We start from the raw sequence: 23793 nt of genomic DNA, 5'->3' as shown, positions 1-23793 counted from the left end.
AATTAAAGAGTTGTTGGTTACTACTGAGGTAAGTCACTAATGCACCCGAAGCCGTTCATTGTCTTTACAGCTTGGTATGACTTTTGGTGGATCTCTTCTTTAGAAGTGTGCATGACACTTTGCAATATTAAGAAAGCTGGTCCACAGAGGAGGTTTTCAGATCAGATTCAATTCGGATCAGGTCAGATCCACATCCATGTCTGAAGCACATGGTGTCTTCAGCAGTAGGGGCTTTCCCAGTGCTGTAGCTCCAATGGTAAAGTGCTTGTCTAGCTTCCACTCCTCATGAAAGTAAAACTCTCTAAACATGTTGAGGATATTCCTTAAGGAATTTCATTATATGATCTTTACTACCTCTCAGTTGAAAGTTTTCCTGTGACTTTTAAAAATATTCCGTAAAGAATATTAGCATTGCACATCATTTTCCCCCTCAGCTAGGACTTTGTTTTACACATAAACAACAAAAATGAGCTTATCACATTGTGTGTGTATGTGTGTGTGTGTGTGTACACATACATCTGCATGTAATAATAATAAAGTAAAAGAGGCTATTAATTTGAGAGTTAGGGAACATGGGAGGGGTTTAAGGGAGGGTAGCTAGAAGGGGCTTGGGAAGGGGAAGGGAGAGGGAAAGTGATGTAATTTTATTTAAATTAAAAACACATTTAAAATATTGTCCCAGAGTTCTGGGAACACTGTTTCTGTGTATTATTCTCACCTTCTGTTCTGTGTTATGTTTCTTATTCTTATTCTTATTTTACTTTAAGTAAGAGATTTTTACTTCCATATATAATTATATATGCATATATGTATACAATCACATATATATATATATATATATATATATATATAGAGAGAGAGAGAGAGAGAGAGAGAGCAAGACAGAGAGTGAGACAGAGAGGGAGCGAGGGAGAGAGGGAGATGAGAAAGAGAGACAGAAAGACAGAGAGAGAGGGAGAGACAGAGAGAGATAGAGAAAAGGAGGTGGAGAGAGAGAGAGAGAGAGAGAGAGAGAGAGAACTCACATACTCATGTAAATGTGCACAAGGCATTTTAAATTCTCTCTGGACCAGGAAGAAATGTGAGGAGTAGGGATTTATGGTTTCTGGACAGGTGATTTTTTTTTTTTTTGGTTCTTTTTTTCGGAGCTGGGGTCCGAACCCAGGGCCTTGCGCTTCCTAGGTAAGCGCTCTACCACTGAGCTAAATCCCCAGCCCCACAGGTGATTTTTATTAACTGAAGGTAAGGGTGTTGTTTAGCCACGTTAATATTTAATCTCCACTTCATTAAAATAATCCAAAAATTATATCTTTTAGAATGGTTCTAAGCTTAAAATGTCCACCCTTTACTATCATCTAAATTATCAATGACAGTTTCACTGTGTCCCTCATTCACATATTCAATGGCCATAAAAACTATAAAATATCCTAAATTATTGGCTAAGTACAACTTAGATAAGGCTTCTTTATAAAAGGACTTGAGAATATATTAATTAAGAGAACACATTTTATTTTTTTATTGGATACTTATATTTACATTTCAAATGCCATCCCCTTTCCCAGTTTCCTGTCCATAACCACCTATTCCATTCCCCCTCCCCCTTCTCCTATGAGGGTGTTCCCCCACCCAACCACCCACCCTTTCCTGCTTCCCCACCCTGACATTCACCTACACTGGGGGGGGGTCTAGCTTTGGCAAGACCAATGGCTTCTCCTCCCATTGGTGCCCAACAAGGCCATCCTCTGCTACATATGCAGCTGGAGCCATGGGTCTGTCCATGTGTAGTCTTTGGGTGGTGGTTTAGTCCCTGGGAGCTCTAGTTGGTTGGAATTGTTGTTCTTATGGGGTTGCAAGCCCCTCAGAAGAGATCAAATTTTCAATCAGCCCATCAGGTTAACCTAAGTTACTGTTATGTGTTATGGAAACTTGGGTCAAGTCCTTCATCTCTTGGTTCCTCAGAACCCAGTGTAGGTAAAACCCTGGGAACGGGGTCTTTGAAGGATATCATTGACAGCTCATTCAGAGCAGAATGCTGGTTGAAACAATCTTTTATAAGGCACAAGTAGCATCAATAAAAATCACTTTAATCCTTTATTCATTGTGTTAAGCCAATCATTTAAAGGTGACAAAGTTGGTGACTGGGCATTTACAAAATTTCTTCAAGTGCTATAAAGACTAAACCCTTCAAAACCACCAGGGGCTGAACATGCAGTTAAGTCACACAGCACTTGCTTAGCTTGGGTTTGATCTCAAGAACTACAAAAATACACACTCATGGACACATACACATTCTCACGTGGTCTGAGTATACTAGTTCATCTGAGAGAAATTATTAGCACATCACTGGCTTTGATAATTATGGCTTATACCAGGACCAATTTCCTGAGGCTATCCCAATCTGGATATATGAAATAAATGTTTTCTAGGTGCAACACTAATATTTGTGAATCAAACTCTATTCCTTCTACAAAATCTGAGAACAGAACACGAGCTTTAATAGTATTGACTGGGGTCACAATGTGGTTCCCTGAATCTACACAAAGAATTAACGTGGAAATCCTGATTCGTGATGTAAGTACTTTTAGAAAATCTGTTTTATTCAGAAAATTTAAATCCAGGTTTTTTTTATTTTGTTCTGTAAATTTTATGAAGGCATTTTTCCAAAAGCATTAAATATTTGATTTTACTTGTTAAGATTTGCAGGAATTGCTTTAAATTTAAAATAAGAAAAAAAATCACAGCTATAGTAACACATTTTCCCCCTTTCATTAAGAGTGAAAAAAAAAGAATTTTAAGAGCTTTTCCATAAAAATGCTCTAAAATATTCCATTAAAATTAAAAGGCAACTGCCATTTCACACATGGTCAGATTTAACTATTCAAAGTTATTTTAGGTATATCAGTCTCTAAAGACCAAAAATTACCTGAGAGTCCAGCTGTGTTCAAAGGAAACGCTGAGCTCCAGGACTCTGCCTCCTGTTCCACAGATCTGATACAAAAAGCTATTGGGATAGAGAAAACAATAAAATTCTGTGAACCAAATTAGTATTGTCCCTCCCCCAAATCTTCCCTTGACTGTAGATTTTAAAGGCAAACAGTCATCTTCATACACTAAGAGACTTTTAAAACATATGATTCGAGTAAAGACCTTGAAACAAAAGCCAGGTTCCAACGCTCATCATGTGATCCTCTGAATGTTGATTTTAAGGCTCAGAGTAGCTACCCATATTCCATTACGGTCAATTATACACATATTTAATTAGCCATGCAAACAGATAGTCAAACAACCATTTACTTTTTCGAATATCAGGACATATGAGCTTTCATCCTAAGTGTGTTTCTCAGACATGTACAACTGAACTACTTAAACCTGTACAATGTCTCAGTAGATTCCTCAGCAGGGTCTAAGTCCCCACCCCCAAGTCTAATACAGTTATTTTCCTTACTACTGATGCCCTTCGAATTTTATTTTTTGATGTAAAATGTGGTCAGTAAAGGAAATCTGAGGACTAAAAGATTTTTAAGTACATAAAAATCTTTATAAGTGCTGTCATCAAATTTAAAAATAAAAGGATCCACCGACGCACTCTTGAGTCTTACTCCTGAGCTGGTTTTAGACTCTGATGCAGCTTTTGGAGTGTTTCTGCTTTGCAGTCCAGGGAAAAGTCAGGAAAGCTCTGTGCACTTAGCGTATAACTCTGACTCTAATTCCTTATGCTCTTTAACCTGAGAAAATCACTTGATTTCAAAAAGCCTTTATGTTTTGTCAGCTCTCACCCACAGCCACCACTGAACAACAATTCAATGATCTATTATACAAATACAGTGTAAATAACGGGTAAGGATAGAACCACAGCAATGCTAGATTATGTCATGGCTGATCTTTAGAATGACCCGAGTCAGACGGTGTTTAGCCTCTTCTTTGCAACGACTTCTAACTAAATGAGCAACGACGCTATCTTAGATGAATACACTCTTCAAATCCATACACATCCTCACAACTTCTGTGCAAGTCAGCAGCCACCAGCTTCTCTTCCACCTAACTTAGGAAGGGGCCATTCCCAATCCACTTACCTACTCATTTACTGTGAGCTCAGGTTTGTAGATTGGAAAGTTGCCATACATTTATGAGAGCCTACGGGATATTAGGTGTCTGTCATCTCTCTCTTACTCCCTCTACTGCACCAAATGCCCTGACAAAGTTACCACACCTGGACACGGCATTCCCTGCAGAGCACCTTGTTAACCAGAATTATGGAAAACCTGGACCAAGTTCAGAGAAGAACTACTAAAATAGTTAGGTGACTGAGGGGACCAATTTATTAGGAACTCAGAAATGTTTGGTTAAGAGGTAATTATCCTACAAAAGGTGTGGTGACGCTGGCATTAAAAACTTAATTCCAAGCCATACTCAGCAACAGGACTCTGTGCTCAGAAACACTTTGGGGGCGGGGATGAGGCTTGCTCTTGTTGGTTCTCCAACCACACTGTACATGAGGTTTGGGTGGTTCACACCTAAGGGAAACAAGCGTTACAAACAAGCACAAAAGAGCTCACCTAAGAAGACACTGGGATGCTTCTCTTCTCGGGAAGACTTTCCAAAGGTCATAGACGGGAAGGGCCATCCCTTTACTCAGCAGGCATTTATTTGTTCCACATCTAAAACATTCTAATCAATGGAAACTAAGAGCTGCCAAAGAAGTCCCCCGTGTGCATTAGAACACAGGCAAGACTGAGCGTTCCCAGCTAGCCAAAGATGGGTCAGGTATAAGAGCCAAGGAGACTGCTAATGCTGGTGATCTCACAAATGAATGCTGTGGATTCCTTTGAATCCACCATGAAGAGCTCATACGGCTGCACTGCGTTCAAAACCATGTCCATTCTCATGCCTTTGTATTCTTCATAATGAAACGACTGTCAAAGGTATCTTATTACTATATTTTTCATACGAAATTTAAAACCTTCACTGGTCTGTTGCTTTGTCAATGCATATCTTATTCTAAGCCATCTTGAAATGATTTTCCCTGTACGTCGATAGTTTGAACTGCAGCACATCGTTTTGTAAACATCACCACAGCAGAACTCTTGTGAAGCTGATCTGACGTGTTCTGTGGAAATTTTTTTTAACTCGTAATTTATATTTAAATAATTTCAACCTGCGTTACTTCTAAGCTGGCACTCCAGTTTCACTCTTTAAGAAGCTCATTTGCATTTATCTCGTCATTTGGAATTTCCTGTTAGCTGTCCGAGATAAAATAACTCAGCTTAATCCTCATCCTGTCTCCCTTCGTCTGATATCATGCCAGCAAAAATCAGATTTTATCATTCAACCCCAAATGAAAACATTTTATAAAACCAAAAGGTGATGTTAGTAGACTAACCGTCACAATTCACTTTTATCATTATTGATAAGTCAGTGTAGATGCTTTTCTTATAAATGCCCAATGCTGTGGGTTTCTGCAACCATATTTGTAATTTGCCAAGACATTCGGGAAGTCACAGACACACATCTAGCCAATTTCTGTTCCAAACAAATCAGAGATGTGCACTGTCATTCCTTTATAGCAGGAAAATTCCAAAATGCAGAGCTAAGATTGGGCAACGAAGTCAAAACGTTTTCCTTGGTCTCTTCTTTTCCCCTCATCTTACAGAGTCGTGACTGTGAAAACATCCTGAGTCCGAAATAGAGGTAATGTGGTGCCGGGTCAGCCACAGCCATTTCCAAGCCAAAGGGGAATTGACAGATGCCCCCTTTACAAGTCTAGTGTTTGTAAATATCCAGTGAAATGGCTTCATTCCATCAATTATTTCTGGAGGAAGCTGGCAGGATAGCATGGTAGTTAAATTGAGAACTGATGGAAACTGTTAAACAGGGGAGTTATTTTGCCTAGCAGCTCTAGTTAGTGATTTTTATATGTTTTCATTTTTAAAAAAAAATGCTTGAAATACTCGTGCCATTAAATGGAACTGCCGCTTCATTTGGAAAAAACATTTTCAATGCGTTCCAGTGAAGACGGCGAATGGGAAAGAAAAGGGAAACTCAGTTTTCTAGTATCTTCTTAGAGTTAGGATGATTTCCTTATACTGTGAACGATGAGCTCTGAAGTCAAAGGATTAGAAGCATAGAGCATATGCCAAGGCCTAAACATCACATTGTCGAAACTCAGAATGTCAACATGCTATGCTTTCTTCATAGTAAATGTGTTCTCTGCCAAAAACTGTGCCTGGATACTCTCTCTTTGGCTCTTCCAGAAATCACCAGCATTCTTTGTTCCATTCACCCATCCTCCATCCACCCTCCATCCCTCCATCCATCCCTCCATCCCTCCATCCCTCCATCCACCCTCCATCCATCCATCCTCCATCCCTCCATCCCTCTATCCATTCATCCATCCCTCCATCCCTCCATCCTCCCTCCATCCTCCATCCATCCCTCCCTCCCTCCATCCATCCCTGCATCCTCCATCCATCCCTCCATCCCTCCATCCTCCCTCCATCCTCCATCCATCCCTCCATCCATCCCTCCCTCCATCCCTCCCTCCATCCCTCCCTCCATCCCTCCCTCCATCCCTCCCTCCATCCATCCCTCCATCCCTCCTCCATCCATCCCTCCATCCATCCCTCCCTCCATCCCTCCCTCCATCCCTCCCACCTCCATCCATCCCTCCATCCCTCCCTCCCTCCATTCATCCTCCATCCATCCCTCCATCCCTCCCTCCATCCCTCCCTCCATCCCTCCATCCATCCCTCCCTCCATCCCTCCATCCCTCCATCCCTCCCTCCATCCCTCCATCCCTCCATCCCTCCCTCCATCCCTCCCTCCATCCATCCCTCCATCCCTCCCTCCATCCCTCCCTCCATCCATCCCTCCATCCCTCCCTCCATCCATCCTCCATCCCTCCATCCATCCCTCCATCCCTCCCTCCATCCATCCCTCCATCCCTCCATCCATCCCTCCCTCCATCCATCCCTCCATCCCTCCATCCCTCCATCCTCCATCCCTCCATCCATCCCTCCCTCCATCCCTCCATCCTCCGTCCATCCCTCCATCCCTCCCTCCATCCCTCCATCCTCCATCCATCCCTCCATCCCTCCCTCCATCCCTCCCTCCATCCCTCCATCCTCCATCCATCCCTCCATCCCTCCCTCCCTCCATCCATCCATCCTCCATCCATCCCTCCATCCCTCCTCCATCCCTCCCTCCATCCATCCCTCCCTCCATCCATCCCTCCATCCCTCCCTCCATCCCTCCCTCCATCCCTCCCTCCATCCATCCCTCCATCCCTCCCTCCATCCATCCCTCCATCCCTCCCTCCATCCCTCCCTCCATCCATCCCTCCATCCCTCCCTCCATCCATCCCTCCATCCCTCCATCCATCCCTCCATCCATCCCTCCATCCCTCCATCCCTCCATCCCTCCATCCCTCCCTCCCTCCATCCTCCATCCCTCCATCCATCCCTCCCTCCATCCCTCCATCCTCCATCCATCCCTCCATCCCTCCCTCCCTCCATCCATCCCTCCATCCATCCCTCCATCCCTCCATCCCTCCATCCCTCCATCCCTCCCTCCATCCCTCCCTCCATCCATCCATCCTCCATCCCTCCATCCATCCCTCCATCCATCCATCCCTCCATCCATCCATCCATCCCTCCCTCCATCCATCCATCCCTCCATACATCCCTCCCTCCATCCATCCCTCCATCCATCCATCCTCCATCCCTCCATCCATCCCTCCATCCATCCCTCCATCCATCCCTCCCTCCATCCATCCCTCCATCCATCCTCCATCCATCCCTCCATCCATCCCTCCATCCCTCCATCCCTCCATCCATCCCTCCCTCCCTCCATCCCTCCATCCCTCCCTCCCTCCATCCCTCCCTCCATCCCTCCATCCATCCTCCATCCACCCTCTCCCTCCATCCCTCCATCCCTCCATCCATCCCTCCATCCCTCCCTCCATCCATCATCCATCCACCCTCCATCCGTCCTCCATCCATCCTCCATCCATCCCTCCATCCATCCATCCACCCTCCATCCATCCCTCCATCCATCCCTCCATCTATCCCTCCCTCCATCCCTCCATCCATCCCTCCATCCATCCCTCCCTCCATCCCTCCATCCCTCCATCCATCCCTCCCTCCATCCCTCCATCCCTCCATCCATCCCTCCATCCATCCCTCCATCCATCCCTCCATCCCTCCCTCCCTCCATCCCTCCATCCCTCCATCACTCCCTCCATCCATCCCTCCATCCATCCCTCCCTCCATCCATCCATCCATCCCTCCATCCATCCCTCCCTCCATCCCTCCATCCCTCCATCCCTCCATCCATCAATCCATCCATCCCTCCATCCCTCCCTCCCTCCATCCCTCCATCCCTCCATCCATCCCTCCATCCTCCATCCCTCCATCCCTCCATCCCTCCCTCCATCCATCCCTCCATCCCTCCATCCATCCATCCCTCCATCACTCCCTCCCTCCATCTATCCCTCCATCCCTCCCTCCATCCATCCTCCATCCACCCTCCATCCATCCTCCATCCATCCTCCATCCCTCCCTCCCTCCATCCCTCCCTCCATCCCTCCATCCACCCTCCATCTATCCATCCATATTAAGGTAGCATCTTAGACATTGTTCCAGATATTCATAATGCAATAATAAATAAGGCATCTTTTTTCATGTACCGTTCACCCCAGCCTAATGATCGTGCATGAGGACAGATAAAAATTCTAAGACTGTGAATTCAAACTTGAAAGCTGATAGAAAGAACTATGAATGTTTCCCAAAGGAAAGCAAACAAGGTGTTAACTTGCTTGTAGCTTGCCATGTGTGTATGCATGTATGTAAATTGTGTGTGCGTGCCCCTGTAAGCAGAAGGCTCGATCACTTTCTACATTTAAAAATGGTTGTTGTTTTGTTTCTTTGAGATGATGTCTCTTGCTGAATATCTGCAGCTGACAAACTTGGCTAGATTGGTTGACCCGCAAGCTTCAGGGATCCTCCTGTCTGTATAGCCCCAGAACTGGAATTAGAGACAGGTTCTGCCATGATCAGCTTTTTAAAATGGGTTCTGAACATAGAACGTGGGTCTTCATGTTTAGACAGCAAGCAGCTTACTGAGTTATACATCTCCCCAGACCCAGAATTTTATTTTTCAATAACTTTGATAGATAACCAACATATTTCCCAATACCAATGACATGAATGCAAATATTAATAAAAAGGGAAATGGTTAGGCCATCTGTAACAGTCTAGGGAGTGGATTAAGAGATATTGACAAAAAAAGAACAATTTTAAAAAATCAAGCCAAAAAAAAATGCCAAGATGAAGTGAGACAAGGAGAGTTAAAGAATAAAAAGTGTTTTATCTTCAAAACTATTTCCTATTTCTTTTAGTTATAATACACACACACACACACACACACACACACACACACACACACAGAGAGAGAGAGAGAGAGAGAGAGAGAGAGAGAGAGGACGGAGGGAGAGGGAGAGGGAGAGGGAGAGGGACAGGGGGAGGGAGAGGGAGAGGGAGAGGGAGAGAGAGAACAAGACCCATCTCATAACAAAAAAAAATCATTCAATTAAATGTTTGCCATAGCTCCTTGGAAGCTAAGAAATCTCATAAACAGAATGGCAGGACAGTTAACCTCACAGTTCCAAGCTTATAGCATCTGAATGTGAGTAGGAGTGCCTAAAGGTCTGCAGGATATGCAAACTGCAGCAACTAATTTTATCTCTTTGCAATTCAGATTCTCCCACTGTAAAACAGAAATAATACCTGAACCCCCTCTATAGGTGTGCTGACAAGCCCACATTAATGCAGCTAAATCATTGAGGAGATGAGATCAACCAAGATGTCCATCAGTGGTTGAATGGATCACAAAAATGTGGTACATATACCCAATAGAATTTTATTCAGCCATAAATAACAATGAAAATTTCAGAAAAAAAAGTTTGGATCTAAAGAAAATAGTAAGGTGAGTTGGGCTCAGAGATACCCTCTTCCTATCTCCCTCTTCTCCCCACCGTGTGTGTGTGTGTGTGTGTGTGTGTGTGTGTGTGTGTGTGTGTATACATGTAAGGCATGAAACTAAAAGAGGTCTATAAGAGAGTAAATCAAAGAAAGAAGGATAATTGCACACACGTGATACGGATGTGTAAAGAGTAGTAATGGGGATAATAGGACCCAAACTGTGGCAGGGGATAAGAGAGAAACAGAGAAGGATCAATAAAAAACAAATTAAATATGAAAATGTCATAATGCGACCCGCCCTCGGATCCCGGCCCGCAGCAGATCTCTGCTCCCAGACCCGGTGAGAGAGAGACCCAACCGCCTGGTCAGGTGGGCACTCCTGAGGCTGCAGAGCGGAAGAGACCACCAACACTGCTCACCCCTGCCCACATCCCTGGCCCAAGAGGAAACTGTATAAGGCCTCTGGGCTCCCGTGGGGGAGGGCCCAGGAGCAGCAGGACCCCTGCCTGAGACACCGCGGGAACCTGAAAGAAACAGACCTGATAAACAGTTCTCTGCACCCAAATCCCGTGGGAGGGAGAGCTAAACCTTCAGAGAGGCAGACAAGCCTGGGAAACCAGAAGAGACTGCTCCCTGCACACACATCTCGGACGCCAGAGGAAAAAGCCAAAGACCATCTGGAACCCTGGTGCACTGAAGCTCCCGGAAGGGGCGGCACAGGTCTTCCTGGTTGCTGCCGCTGCAGAGAGCCCCTGGGCAGCACCCCACGAGCAAACTTGAGCCTCAGGACCACAGGTAAGACCAAATTTTCTGCTGCAAAATGCTGCCTGGTGAACTCAAGACACAGGCCCACAGGAACAGCTGAAGACCTGTAGAGAGGAAAAACTACACGCCCGAAAGCAGAACACTCTGTCCCCATAACTGACTGAAAGAGAGGAAAACAGGTCTACAACACTCCTGACACACAGGCTTATAGGACAGTCTAGCCACTGTCAGAAATAGCAGAACAAAGTAACACTAGAGATAATCTGATGGCGAGAGGCAAGCGCAGGAACCCAAGCAACAGAAACCAAGACTACATGGCACCATCGGAGCCCAATTCTCCCATCAAAACAAACATGGAATATCCAAACACACCAGAAAAGCAAGATCTAGTTTCAAAATCATTTTTGATCATGATGCTGGAGGACTTCAAGAAAGACATGAAGAACTCCCTTAGAGAACAAGTAGAAGCCTACAGAGAGGAATCGCAAAAATCCCTGAAAGAATTCCAGGAAAACATAAATAAACAAGTAGAAGCCCATAGAGAGGAGACACAAAAATCCCTGAAAGAATTCCAAGAAAACATAAATAAACAAGTAGAAGCCCATAGAGAGGAGACACAAAAATCCCTGAAAGAATTCCAGGAAAACACAATCAAACAGTTGAAGGAATTAAAAATGGAAATAGAAGCAATCAAGAAAGAACACATGGAAACAACCCTGGATATAGAAAACCAAAAGAAGAGACAAGGAGCTGTAGATACAAGCTTCACCAACAGAATACAAGAGATGGAAGAGAGAATCTCAGGAGCAGAAGATTCCATAGAAATCATTGACTCAACTGTCAAAGATAATGTAAAGCGGAAAAAGCTACTGGTCCAAAACATACAGGAAATCCAGGACTCAATGAGAAGATCAAACCTAAGGATAATAGGTATAGAAGAGAGTGAAGACTCCCAGCTCAAAGGACCAGTAAATATCTTCAACAAAATCATAGAAGAAAACTTCCCTCACCTAAAAAAAGAGATACCCATAGACATACAAGAAGCCTACAGAACTCCAAATAGATTGGACCAGAAAAGAAACACCTCCCGTCACATAATTGTCAAAACACCAAACGCACAAAATAAAGAAAGAATATTAAAAGCAGTAAGGGAAAAAGGTCAAGTAACATATAAAGGGAGACCTATCAGAATCACACCAGACTTCTCGCCAGAAACTATGAAGGCCAGAAGATCCTGGACTGATATCATACAGACCCTAAGAGAACACAAATGCCAGCCCAGGTTACTGTATCCAGCAAAACTCTCAATTAACATTGATGGAGAAACCAAGATATTCCATGACAAAACCAAATTTACACAATATCTTTCTACAAATCCAGCACTACAAAGGATAATAAATGGTAAAGCCCAACATAAGGAGGCAAGCTATACCCTAGAAGAAGCAAGAAACTAATCGTCTTGGAAACAAAACAAAGAGAATGAAAGCACACAAACATAACCTCACATCCAAATATGAATATAAAGGGAAGCAATAATCACTATTCCTTAATATCTCTCAATATCAATGGCCTCAACTCCCCAATAAAAAGACATAGATTAACAAACTGGATACGCAACGAGGACCCTGCATTCTGCTGCCTACAGGAAACACACCTCAGAGACAAAGACAGACACTACCTCAGAGTGAAAGGCTGGAAAACAACTTTCCAAGCAAATGGTCAGAAGAAGCAAGCTGGAGTAGCCATTCTAATATCAAATAAAATCAATTTCCAACTAAAAGTCATCAAAAAAGATAAGGAAGGACACTTCATATTCATCAAAGGAAAAATCCACCAAGATGAACTCTCAATCCTAAATATCTATGCCCCAAATACAAGGGCACCTACATACGTAAAAGAAACCTTACTAAAGCTCAAAACACACATTGCACCTCACACAATAATAGTGGGAGATTTCAACACCCCACTCTCATCAATGGACAGATCATGGAAACAGAAATTAAACAGTGATGTCGATAGACTAAGAGAAGTCATGAGCCAAATGGACTTAACGGATATTTATAGAACATTCTATCCTAAAGCAAAAGGATATACCTTCTTCTCAGCTCCTCATGGTACTTTCTCCAAAATTGACCATATAATTGGTCAAAAAACGGGCCTCAACAGGTACAGAAAGATAGAAATAATCCCATGCGTGCTATCGGAACACCACGGCCTAAAACTGGTCTTCAATAACAATAAGGGAAGAATGCCCACATATACGTGGAAATTGAACAATGCTCTACTCAATGATAACCTGGTCAAGGAAGAAATAAAGAAAGAAATTAAAAACTTTTTAGAATTTAATGAAAATGAAGATACAACATACTCAAATTTATGGGACACAATGAAAGCTGTGCTAAGAGGAAAACTCATAGCGCTGAGTGCCTGCAGAAAGAAACAGGAAAGAGCATATGTCAGCAGCTTGACAGCACACCTAAAAGCTCTAGAACAAAAAGAAGCAAATACACCCAGGAGGAGTAGAAGGCAGGAAATAATCAAACTCAGAGCTGAAATCAACCAAGTAGAAACAAAAAGGACCATAGAAAGAATCAACAGAACCAAAAGTTGGTTCTTTGAGAAAATCAACAAGATAGATAAACCCTTAGCCAGACTAACGAGAGGACACAGAGAGTGCGTCCAAATTAACAAAATCAGAAATGAAAAGGGAGACATAACTACAGATTCGGAGGAAATTCAAAAAATCATCAGATCTTATTATAAAAGCCTATATTCAACGAAATTTGAAAATCTTCAGGAAATGGACAATTTCCTAGACAGATACCAGGTATCGAAGTTAAATCAGGAACAGATAAACCAGTTAAACAACCCCATAACTCCTAAGGAAATAGAAGCAGTCATTAAAGGTCTCCCAACCAAAAAGAGCCCAGGTCCAGACGGGTTTAGTGCAGAATTCTATCAAACCTTCATAGAAGACCTCATACCAATATTATCCAAACTATTCCACAAAATTGAAACAGATGGAGCCCTACCGAATTCCTTCTATGAAGCCACAATTACTCTTATACCTAAACCACACAAAGACACAACAAAGAAAGAGAACTTCAGACCAATTTCCCTTATGAATATCGACGCAAAAATACTCAATAAAATTCTGGCAAACCGAATTCAAGAGCACATCAAAACAATCATCCACCATGATCAAGTAGGCTTCATCCCAGGCATGCAGGGATGGTTTAATATACGGAAAACCATCAACGTGATCCATTATATAAACAAACTGAAAGAACAGAACCACATGATCATTTCATTAGATGCTGAGAAAGCATTTGACAAAATTCAACACCCCTTCATGATAAAAGTCCTGGAAAGAATAGGAATTCAAGGCCCATACCTAAACATAGTAAAAGCCATATACAGCAAACCAGTTGCTAACATTAAACTAAATGGAGAGAAACTTGAAGCAATCCCACTAAAATCAGGGACTAGACAAGGCTGCCCACTCTCTCCCTACTTATTCAATATAGTTCTTGAAGTTCTAGCCAGAGCAATCAGACAACAAAAGGAGATCAAGGGGATACAGATCGGAAAAGAAGAGGTCAAAATATCACTATTTGCAGATGACATGATAGTATATTTATGTGATCCCAAAAGTTCCACCAGAGAACTACTAAAGCTGATAAACAACTTCAGCAAAGTGGCTGGGTATAAAATTAACTCAAATAAATCAGTTGCCTTCCTCTATACAAAAGAGAAACAAGCCGAGAAAGAAATTAGGGAAACGACACCCTTCATAATAGACCCAAATAATATAAAGTACCTCGGTGTGACTTTAACCAAGCAAGTAAAAGATCTGTACAATAAGAACTTCAAGACACTGAGGAAAGAAATTGAAGAAGACCTCAGAAGATGGAAAGATCTCCCATGCTCATGGATTGGCAGGATTAATATAGTAAAAATGGCCATTTTACCAAAAGCAATCTACAGATTCAATGCAATCCCCATCAAAATACCAATCCAATTCTTCAAAGAGTTAGACAGAACAATTTGCAAATTCATCTGGAATAACAAAAAACCCAGGATAGCTAAAGCTATCCTCAACAATAAAAGGACTTCAGGGGGAATCACTATCCCTGAATTCAAGCAGTATTACAGAGCAATAGTGATAAAAACTGCATGGTATTGGTACAGAGACAGACAGATAGACCAATGGAATAGAATTGAAGACCCAGAAATGAACCCACACACCTATGGTCACTTGATTTTTGACAAAGGAGCCAAAACCATCCAATGGAAAAAAGATAGCATTTTCAGCAAATGGTGCTGGTTCAACTGGAGGTCAACATGTAGAAGAATGCAGATCGATCCATGCTTATCACCCTGTACAAAGCTTAAGTCCAAGTGGATCAAGGACCTCCACATCAAACCAGACACACTCAAACTAATAGAAGAAAAACTAGGGAAGCATCTGGAACACATAGGCACTGGAAAAAATTTCCTGAACAAAACACCAATGGCTTATGCTCTAAGATCAAGAATCGACAAATGGGATCTCATAAAACTGCAAAGCTTCTGTAAGGCAAAGGACACTGTGGTTAGGACAAAACGGCAACCAACAGATTGGGAAAAGATCTTTACCAATCCTACAACAGATAGAGGCCTTATATCCAAAATATACAAAGAACTCAAGAAGTTAGACCGCAGGGAAACAAATAACCCTATTAAAAATGGGGTTCAGAGCTAAACAAAGAATTCACAGCTGAGGAATGCCGAATGGCTGAGAAACACCTAAAGAAATGTTCAATATCTTTAGTCATAAGGGAAATGCAAATCAAAACAACCCTGAGATTTCACCTCACACCAGTGAGAATGGCTAAGATCAAAAACTCAGGTGACAGCAGATGCTGGCGAGGATGTGGAGCAAGAGGAACACTCCTCCATTGTTGGTGGGATTGCAGACTGGTAAAACCATTCTGGAAATCAGTCTGGAGGTTCCTCAGAAAATTGGACATTGAACTGCCTGAGGATCCAGCTATACCTCTCTTGGGCATATACCCAAAAGATGCCTCAACATATCAAAGAGACACGTGCTCCACTATGTTCATCACAGCCTTATTTATAATAGCCAGAAAATGGAAAGAACCCAGATGCCCTTCAACAGAGGAATGGATACAGAAAATGTGGTACATCTACACAATGGAATATTACTCAGCTATCAAATACAACGAGTTTATGAAATTCGTAGGCAAATGGTTGGAACTGGAAAATATCATCCTGAGTGAGCTAACCCAATCACAGAAAGACATACATGGTATGCACTCATTGATAAGTGGCTATTAGCCCAAATGCTTGAATTACCCTAGATCCCTAGAACAAACGAAACTCAAGACGGATGATCAAAATGTGAATGCTTCACTCCTTCTTTAAATGAGGAAAAAGAATACCCTTGGCAGGGAAGGGAGAGGCAAAGATTAAAACAGAGACTGAAGGAACACCCATTCAGAGCCTGCCCCACATGTGGCCCATACATATACAGCCACCCAATTAGACAAGATAGATGAAGCAAAGAAGTGCAGACCGACAGGAGCTGGATGTGGATCGCTCCTGAGAGACACAGCCAGAATACAGCAAATACAGAGGTGAATGCCAGCAGCAAACCACTGAACTGAGAATAGAACCCCCGTTGAAGGAATCAGAGAAAGAACTGGAAGAGCTTGAAGGGGCTCGAGACCCCATATGTACAACAATGCCAAGCAACCAGAGCTTCCAGGGACTAAGCCACTACCTAAAGACTATACATGGACTGACCCTGGACTCTGACCTCATAGGTAGCAATGCATATCCTAGTAAGAGCACCAGTGGAAGGGGAAGCCCTGGGTCCTGCTAAGACTGAACCCCCAGTGAACTAGTCTATGGGGGGAGGGCGGCAATGGGGGGAGGGTTGGGAGGGGAACACCCATAAGGAAGGGGAGGTGGGAGGGGAATGTTTGCCCGGAAACCGGGAAAGGGAATAACACTCGAAATGTATATAAGAAATACTCAAGTTAATAAAAAAAAAAGCAAAAAAAAAAAGAAAATGTCATAATGCTTACTACTTTGCATAACAACAAAAATAAAAGAAAATAAAATAAAATAAATAAAATAAATATAAAATAAAATAAAAATAAAAGTGCTGACAACTGTATTTTCAACTAACAGGCAAAAGGAACTGAGCTGACACTCTCCCTCCCCTTCCAAAACACCCAAGGCAAAACAAACAAGACTACATAAAAGGGTAATTATTAATGACACAAACTATATGACATGACAGAGAGAAGGGAAAAGAATGTGGCAGGTCCTATGACCAACACAGCTCCCTGTTGTAAGAATGTTCTAAGTTCGCAGCATGGAGCATGTAGTGTCCACCAAATCCCAGAGAGCCACCTGCTTGGGAAGGTGGAGTTCAGAATGGAAGAGAGAGTTAGAATGTGTAGCAAAGTATCAGAAAGTAGAGGGAGACCCAAAAGAACTCCAGGAGTCACCAATGGGCTCTTCTAAGTGTTCACAGAGTGGTGGCAGACACCAGCAAGTGAGATTATGTGAGGTCAAAGACAGAACTCTGCAGCAGACTCAGAGTACAGCCCACAGTATTCACAACAGCCTGTCTCCATCAGCCAGTACACAGGATTTATGAATTTACAGGGCTGTGGGGGGAGATTTCTCTCCTCACTGGTGGGAAATAATTCATCTTTGCCAACTATTTCTCTCATCAGAATATAGTCTAAAAACAATACTAAAAGAGACAAAAGCTCTTTCCAAGTAAATTAGCTGGATCTTACAACAAAGGTCAAAAAATATTTATATGAACATAAAAATAGCAAGTACCTAATAAGGCGAGGCTGACAGGCATTCAGGGTGGCAGGAAATAAAGATCTTGATGAGAAAAAAAATACTAACTACCTAACAGTACTCAGAACTAACACATTGTTAGAATCAGCAAACAATGACATTAATTTTGTCACTGTTGTTCAATAAGTTTAAGAGACATTAAAAATACAAAATGAATTCACTGAGCATCTACAAATGAAAATTACAATGTCTATAAGTTTTTAAATGCCATATGTGGGAGTAATGTTATATTAAAGACAATAGTGAATATGATGAAAGACACAGAGATGCAACAAAGCGAGTTCTACAAAGTGAGGCAAAGGAAGAAGAATGGTAGACAATTAAAGCAGCATTTAGTATCTCCAGGAATGCTCAAAGGGGTATAGCATGTGTGTAACAGAAATCGAGGAAAGAGAAAAGAGAGAACAAACTTAAAAGTTCAAGAACTAGAAATTTTTAAATTTGATAATAACATCACAACAGCCAAGCATCTCAAAGAGACACAGCCACGAAATTATCTGGAAACTATGACAAGCAACATCATCTTCAAACTGATCAAAACTGGTGAGAGAGAGAGAGAGAGAGAGAGAGAGAGAGAGAGAGAGAGAGAGAGAGAGAGAGAGAGAGATATTAAAGTTAGAGAAAGGCATGCCATGCATGAAAGAAAAAAGAGGAACGTGATGGAGCTTTGCACGAGAAATGATACAAGTTGGAAGAACATAGAGCAATATCTATGCTTTACTCAAAAAGCAAAGATGTCGTTCTAGAATATTAAACACACAGGTACCATTCAAAAATAAAAGCAATAACTATTTTACACAGACTCAAGCTTAAAGAATTCATTACACTTGCAGAAGAAAAATAACATTTGCTGGAAATATGGATATGCATCAAGAAATGAAAGGTACAAATAGTTATCTCTACAGAGGTCTTTGGTTAAAATATAAAATGTCCTCCACATGCTTGCTTGTTTTGGTCTCAGCTGGTGGTACTATTTTGGAAGGTTCTGGAAAGCTTTAAGATATGGCCAATTAGAGGAAGTAGGTGTACCTTGAAGGTTATATCTGTCTCTAGTTTCTGTCTTCCTCCCTGCTACCTATCTGATGCGAGTTGAAGAACATCTTCTATCACACAATCTCACCTCCTTTATGTTCTGCACATGGAGTCATGCAGCCATGGGAGGAGTTCTCCGAAATCATAAGCACAAATAAATCATTTCTCCTTTCAGTTGTTCACGTGACTGTGCAAACATGATTTATTCAATGACCAATCAATAGGACTTTCTTGTTTAAATTTTCTTTAAATGATATTTGATAGTTCTAACAAAGTTAACAATGCCATATGGGAATTATGGTATAGGTATCATGAAATGTGATAAAATAACATGAAGGTTAAATGGGAGATGGGACTCTCTACATTGATAAGGCTTTCATACTACATGTGACATTATAGGACAGACAGACAATGATGAGTAAATGTGGGCTACGATCTTAAAAACTAACCCTAGTGAAGGTAATAAAACAAAGAGTATGCAAATAAGTTAAGAAAGGAGAGATAATTTTCCTAAGGGAAAGGCACACTGGGCTACGATCTTAAAAACTAACCCTAGTGAAGGTAATAAAACAAAGAGTATGCAAATAAGTTAAGAAAAGAGAGATAATTTTCCTAAGGGAAAGGCACACTATATTCACTGAATAGAATAGTGAGGGTGTATGATTGCATGTCAAACAACTGAAGTTGAGATAATTAGCATGGAGAGGTCATTCCACCCAATCCTATGATATAGCATAGTAAGCCAGTTAGAAAGATCAGGACCCATACATAATCTGTCTAGTCCTCTCCAGGGATGCTCTCCTAGACACCCAGAGAAGACGTCTGTCAGTTCAAACAAGTGGATAATGGAGATTGTCCATCCCAGACGGAATCCAATAGGCTAGTTGATCCCACTTTTATTTTATTACATCCACCAGAAATGCAAGAAAGGGAACAAAAGGCAAACAGACCATAGGAGAATCAAGGCGTTAGTTGCATATATAATTAGTGCATTTGGCTGTTATAGCAAAACATTGCATATTGAATAGATTTTACAAACACACAGTTTATATTTCGCCATCTGGGAGCTTGAAGCATTCAAGCTCCGTGCTCCCCCTGCCTATGGTGATGGGATGCTTTCTACTTCTGACAAGCTGCTCTCTTGGTGTATTATCATAGTGAGGGGGACACAGGGTCTCTCATGCTATTCCATATGGACATGAATCCCATTCACCAGGGTTATAAAAGCTCTTTTAACCTAGCAATCCCCCTAAAGAAGTCACCTCTTCATTCTAGCTTGCTGGATTTTCCAGAATACCACCATTCAGACCGTAGCGTCTATAGATACAGGATAATTGAAGGATTTTTAAGTAAATAAAACTAATTATAATGCATTATGCTATTGATTAGAGATATATTGGACAGAAGTATAAGGACCATACGCTGAAAACTGTGAAGTTTGCTAAAGTAGTCTGTTAAGACTTGGAAGGTTTGAAGTGGCAACTTCTCAGATACAGTCATGTTTTGGATACCTGTTCCATTTGTTGGCACTAATTTAAAAGGGTCCTGAATCTTCAGGAAGTAGGAACTAGTCCATACAAAAGGGTCACTGGGGCACAGATCTTTGAAGATACACCCAGTCTCTGGTTAGTGTCATGCTCTCTGTTTCCTGATCCTCTATGATATACTAGCCTCTGTCTATGATAGGACATTTGATCACACTGTGAACCCCAAGATGGTAGCCTGGAAAAAATTGCCTCTAGTTGTGGTACCGTTCAAACTTAGCACATACCTTTAATCAAAGGGCTTTCTGCTTCATGTAAACAAGATTGAATAATGTCAACCATAGGTCAAGAGATAGACCAAGCAACCAGTTGGCAGGAAGAGCGTACAGATGAAATAAAAATAGAGAGTGAGAGGAGGCTAGGAGGATAGACAGCGGGATGCACCAGAAGTAGAAAGGGGGAACATTCAATTGTTTTGTTTTGTTTTAAGATATTGTGGAGTGGGAGAATTGTTTGTTTGTTTGTCCTTCTGAGATATTAGTTGTGGAGGAGTCAACTGGGTGACTTCCCTGTCTTTCTGAGCTAGCAGATTTTCATCCCAGCATCTGGCTCCTGAGTCTTCAACTGGTAAAATTGAGCAATTGGGATTTTGTTTTTAAACCAACATCTGCCGTATACTGCAGCCACTGTAAACTAAGCTACTTTGCCATGCCTTCTATTTCACCTTGGAACACTGACTGCTCTCAGAAACTGAGAGGCAAAAGCAGCCTTACTCTTCCATTCTATCTATCTGGAGTGAAGAAGGTGCCTAACATCGGACCTTAAAAAATAATAAAGGCCCTTCTGATTTTCCTCAACTAGTTAAAATGCGTTTATTAACTAAAAAGTTCAAAGCTGCAAGAAGAATAAAAAAATATTTCATATTTTCAGCACCATAGAAATTCATTCTAGAAAGAAATCTCAAGTGCATTAAATGTGAAAATGTTATAAATGAACATTAAACTTAGAAAGGTTTGTTCTTTTAATACATAATTGGTTTTTAGCAGCTGCTAGTCTGTTTTATGCTGGGTAAATAAGAGGTTAAAGTTTATATCGTGGAACTCTTATCAAACTGGGGGATAGAAAATAAAAATGTAAAATACAAACCGCCTAGATATTACACTCAGTGCTGTATAAGTCATAAAAGTGCAGGAAATAGGAGGCTGGTATTTAGATAGTGTGGTCGTATAAAGCCTATGTGGACTTGAGGACCATAACTTAAGCAGGAAGGATCAATGGACAAGGTGAAGAGAACAGCTTAAGGAACGGTGACTGGGAAAGCTCTGGCTAGGCCGGCAGAGAGGAGGGAGAAGCCCTGGGCATTCTAAAGGTCCGAGCAAATCCATCCGATTGGAGTTTAAGGACAGTGAAGAAAGACAGCTTACTCTAGAAGGAGGAGGAGGAGGCCAATGACGTAGGATCATAGAGGATCTGGGATTTTATTCCAAGTGAAGTCGGAAATTATTTCCCAAGTTATGAATGTTACCTTGTGTGGGAGGATGTGTGCGGGCGTGTATACAACGCCATGGGGATGGAAATCTGAGCACCACTCTGTACGAACTTCTTTCATTCACCCTCATGTGGGTTACCAGGAATTGAATGCACGATGCCAGTTTCCACAGCTCGTACCTCAATCGCCTGAGCCGGCCGGGCAGCTCAGTTTTATAAATGCACTAGACACACAATTCTATTTTTAAAAAAATATCAGTTATTTTTATTGTTTTACACTGGGTCTCACATCACAGCCAGGGTGGTCTCTAATTCACGGTGTAACCCAGACTGGATTCAAACTCATGCCACAGCCTCTTGAGTGCTGGAATTATAGGAATGGAGCACCACATCTGGCTCTAGATTTTTGGTTTTAAAAAAACACCAATCATCTAGTGAAGAATCAACCGGGGAAAAATATTACAGTCCAAATTGTCACATATGATACCTTTTTATAAACACACAAACATGCTGAAATATATATATATATATATACAAATATATATATATTTAAATACAAAAATGTACATTATGGAACTTAAAAGAATATAAAAAGAAAATACTACAAAATATAGCTACTCAAGACTGAGTTTCTTACAGATAACTGAAAACAAACTAGTTAAGAGCCTGAACATATAGAGATTAGAAAAACACAGCCTACTGCTCTGGCAAATAAGGAAGCCTTCTGTGTGTAAGGGAAACAATAACACGCCTGGTGTATATGGTATAGGATCCAGATTTTTACACAAATGGGGAAATTTTTCCCTTTAAATATAGTTGGCTTAACATGACTGAGATTTCCAGCAAAACTCTTCTAGAGATATTCCCTCAACTCAGAACAAAATTCTCCTACAGAACAAGGACTTTTGGAACTGAGTTTCCACCAGTATATCCTACAGCATTGTAAAAGTGGGCTCCTTGAGGAAGGGCCAACAGAACAAGGAAAAGGAGATTTGGAATGTTACAAATGGGAAAGTATAACTTTATACAGATGGATTTTATTGGCTTTTATTATCTCTTGCTGGTGCCTTGATTTGCATTCATAAGCAAGGCAGAACCTTTTAAAATGCCATCATTATTGACTCTATTAAGATTAGTGATAATTCTTGAAACTCATAGAAAATGAATGAATAAAATGTAACAGAGAGCACACACATTGGTTTAAGATTGCTGTTGGGTCACTAGTAAACGGTTATTGTGTGCAGAGGGTAAGCTGAATCGGCTACCAGATTGTGACAGATTGCTACACTTTATCCTGTAGTCAGCGTATACCTGTTTACATATTTAGTCTATGTTCAAAACTTGAACAAAACTAATCCTTTTAGATGGTTATTTTTACCTTTTAAATATAGTGAGAATAAACTCATCTTTAAGATAAGCATGTGTGGCATCCTTGAATTTGGGAAAAACCCATTGAATTTCAAAGTTTAAAGATTATAAGAAAGATGTCGAACCTTTTTCTGATACTTATCTAAACTGAACTGCTCATTCCAATCATTGGTGTCATATTTTACGGTATGCTGTTTTATTTCAACTTGATTAAAAACATTGACTCCTAGGCTGGAAATTAATACACTTTTAAATTTTCAATGTAGCCAATGTAATGTTTTTGGGTTTTAGTAAAAATAATGAAAATAGAAACGATTAGTCGGTTTAAAAAAAACGCTGACTTAGGCATACATTGACAAGTTTTGCAGCTTTTAATTTTTCTAAACTCTACTTAAAACGTTGAAATGGAAGCTCAAGAAGACAGCTTTAGACCAAAAATAGTCATCACTTAGGACTTGAGTGTGGTGTGGTGATGCGGCACTTCTTTCTATAGTCCCAGCACTTGGCAGGAGGATTTGTGAATTGGAGACCAGCAAAATCTCTTGGTATAAGGGTTAGGTACTGAGTCTCATTCATCAAAGAAATAAGAAAATGAAATCTGCTAGATAACTACTGTCTGGCAGAGAACTGGCCATTGATTATACCTCACCCCTACTCCATGTTTCTCCATGACTTAGAATCTACAAGCCAAGGATGCTCCGGTACAGCCCACCTCCCAGGCAACACTGACTCCGCCCAGCTGGTCAGACAGGACCCGCCCTCTTTAGGCCTCCTCTGCCAAAGCCTCCCTG

At 41.5% G+C, this 23793-nt stretch overlaps 1 long non-coding RNA gene across 1 annotated transcript in view; it reads right to left on the bottom strand.

Moving 5' to 3' along the window:
• The window catches only part of LOC134481584 (uncharacterized), a 44844-nt gene extending 41756 nt beyond the window's left edge, over positions 1 to 3088 (bottom strand). Inside the window, exon 1 of the long non-coding RNA XR_010057274.1 lies at positions 2924 to 3088. This is a non-coding gene — a long non-coding RNA (uncharacterized LOC134481584). The remainder of the gene's footprint in view (positions 1 to 2923) is intronic.
• Between the last annotated feature and the right edge of the window lie 20705 nt (positions 3089 to 23793).

The sequence above is a fragment of the Rattus norvegicus genome, chromosome 13, assembly GCF_036323735.1.
Source record: "Rattus norvegicus strain BN/NHsdMcwi chromosome 13, GRCr8, whole genome shotgun sequence".
Classification (NCBI taxonomy): domain Eukaryota; kingdom Metazoa; phylum Chordata; class Mammalia; order Rodentia; family Muridae; genus Rattus; species Rattus norvegicus.
This window is presented reverse-complemented; position numbering and strand designations above follow the sequence as displayed.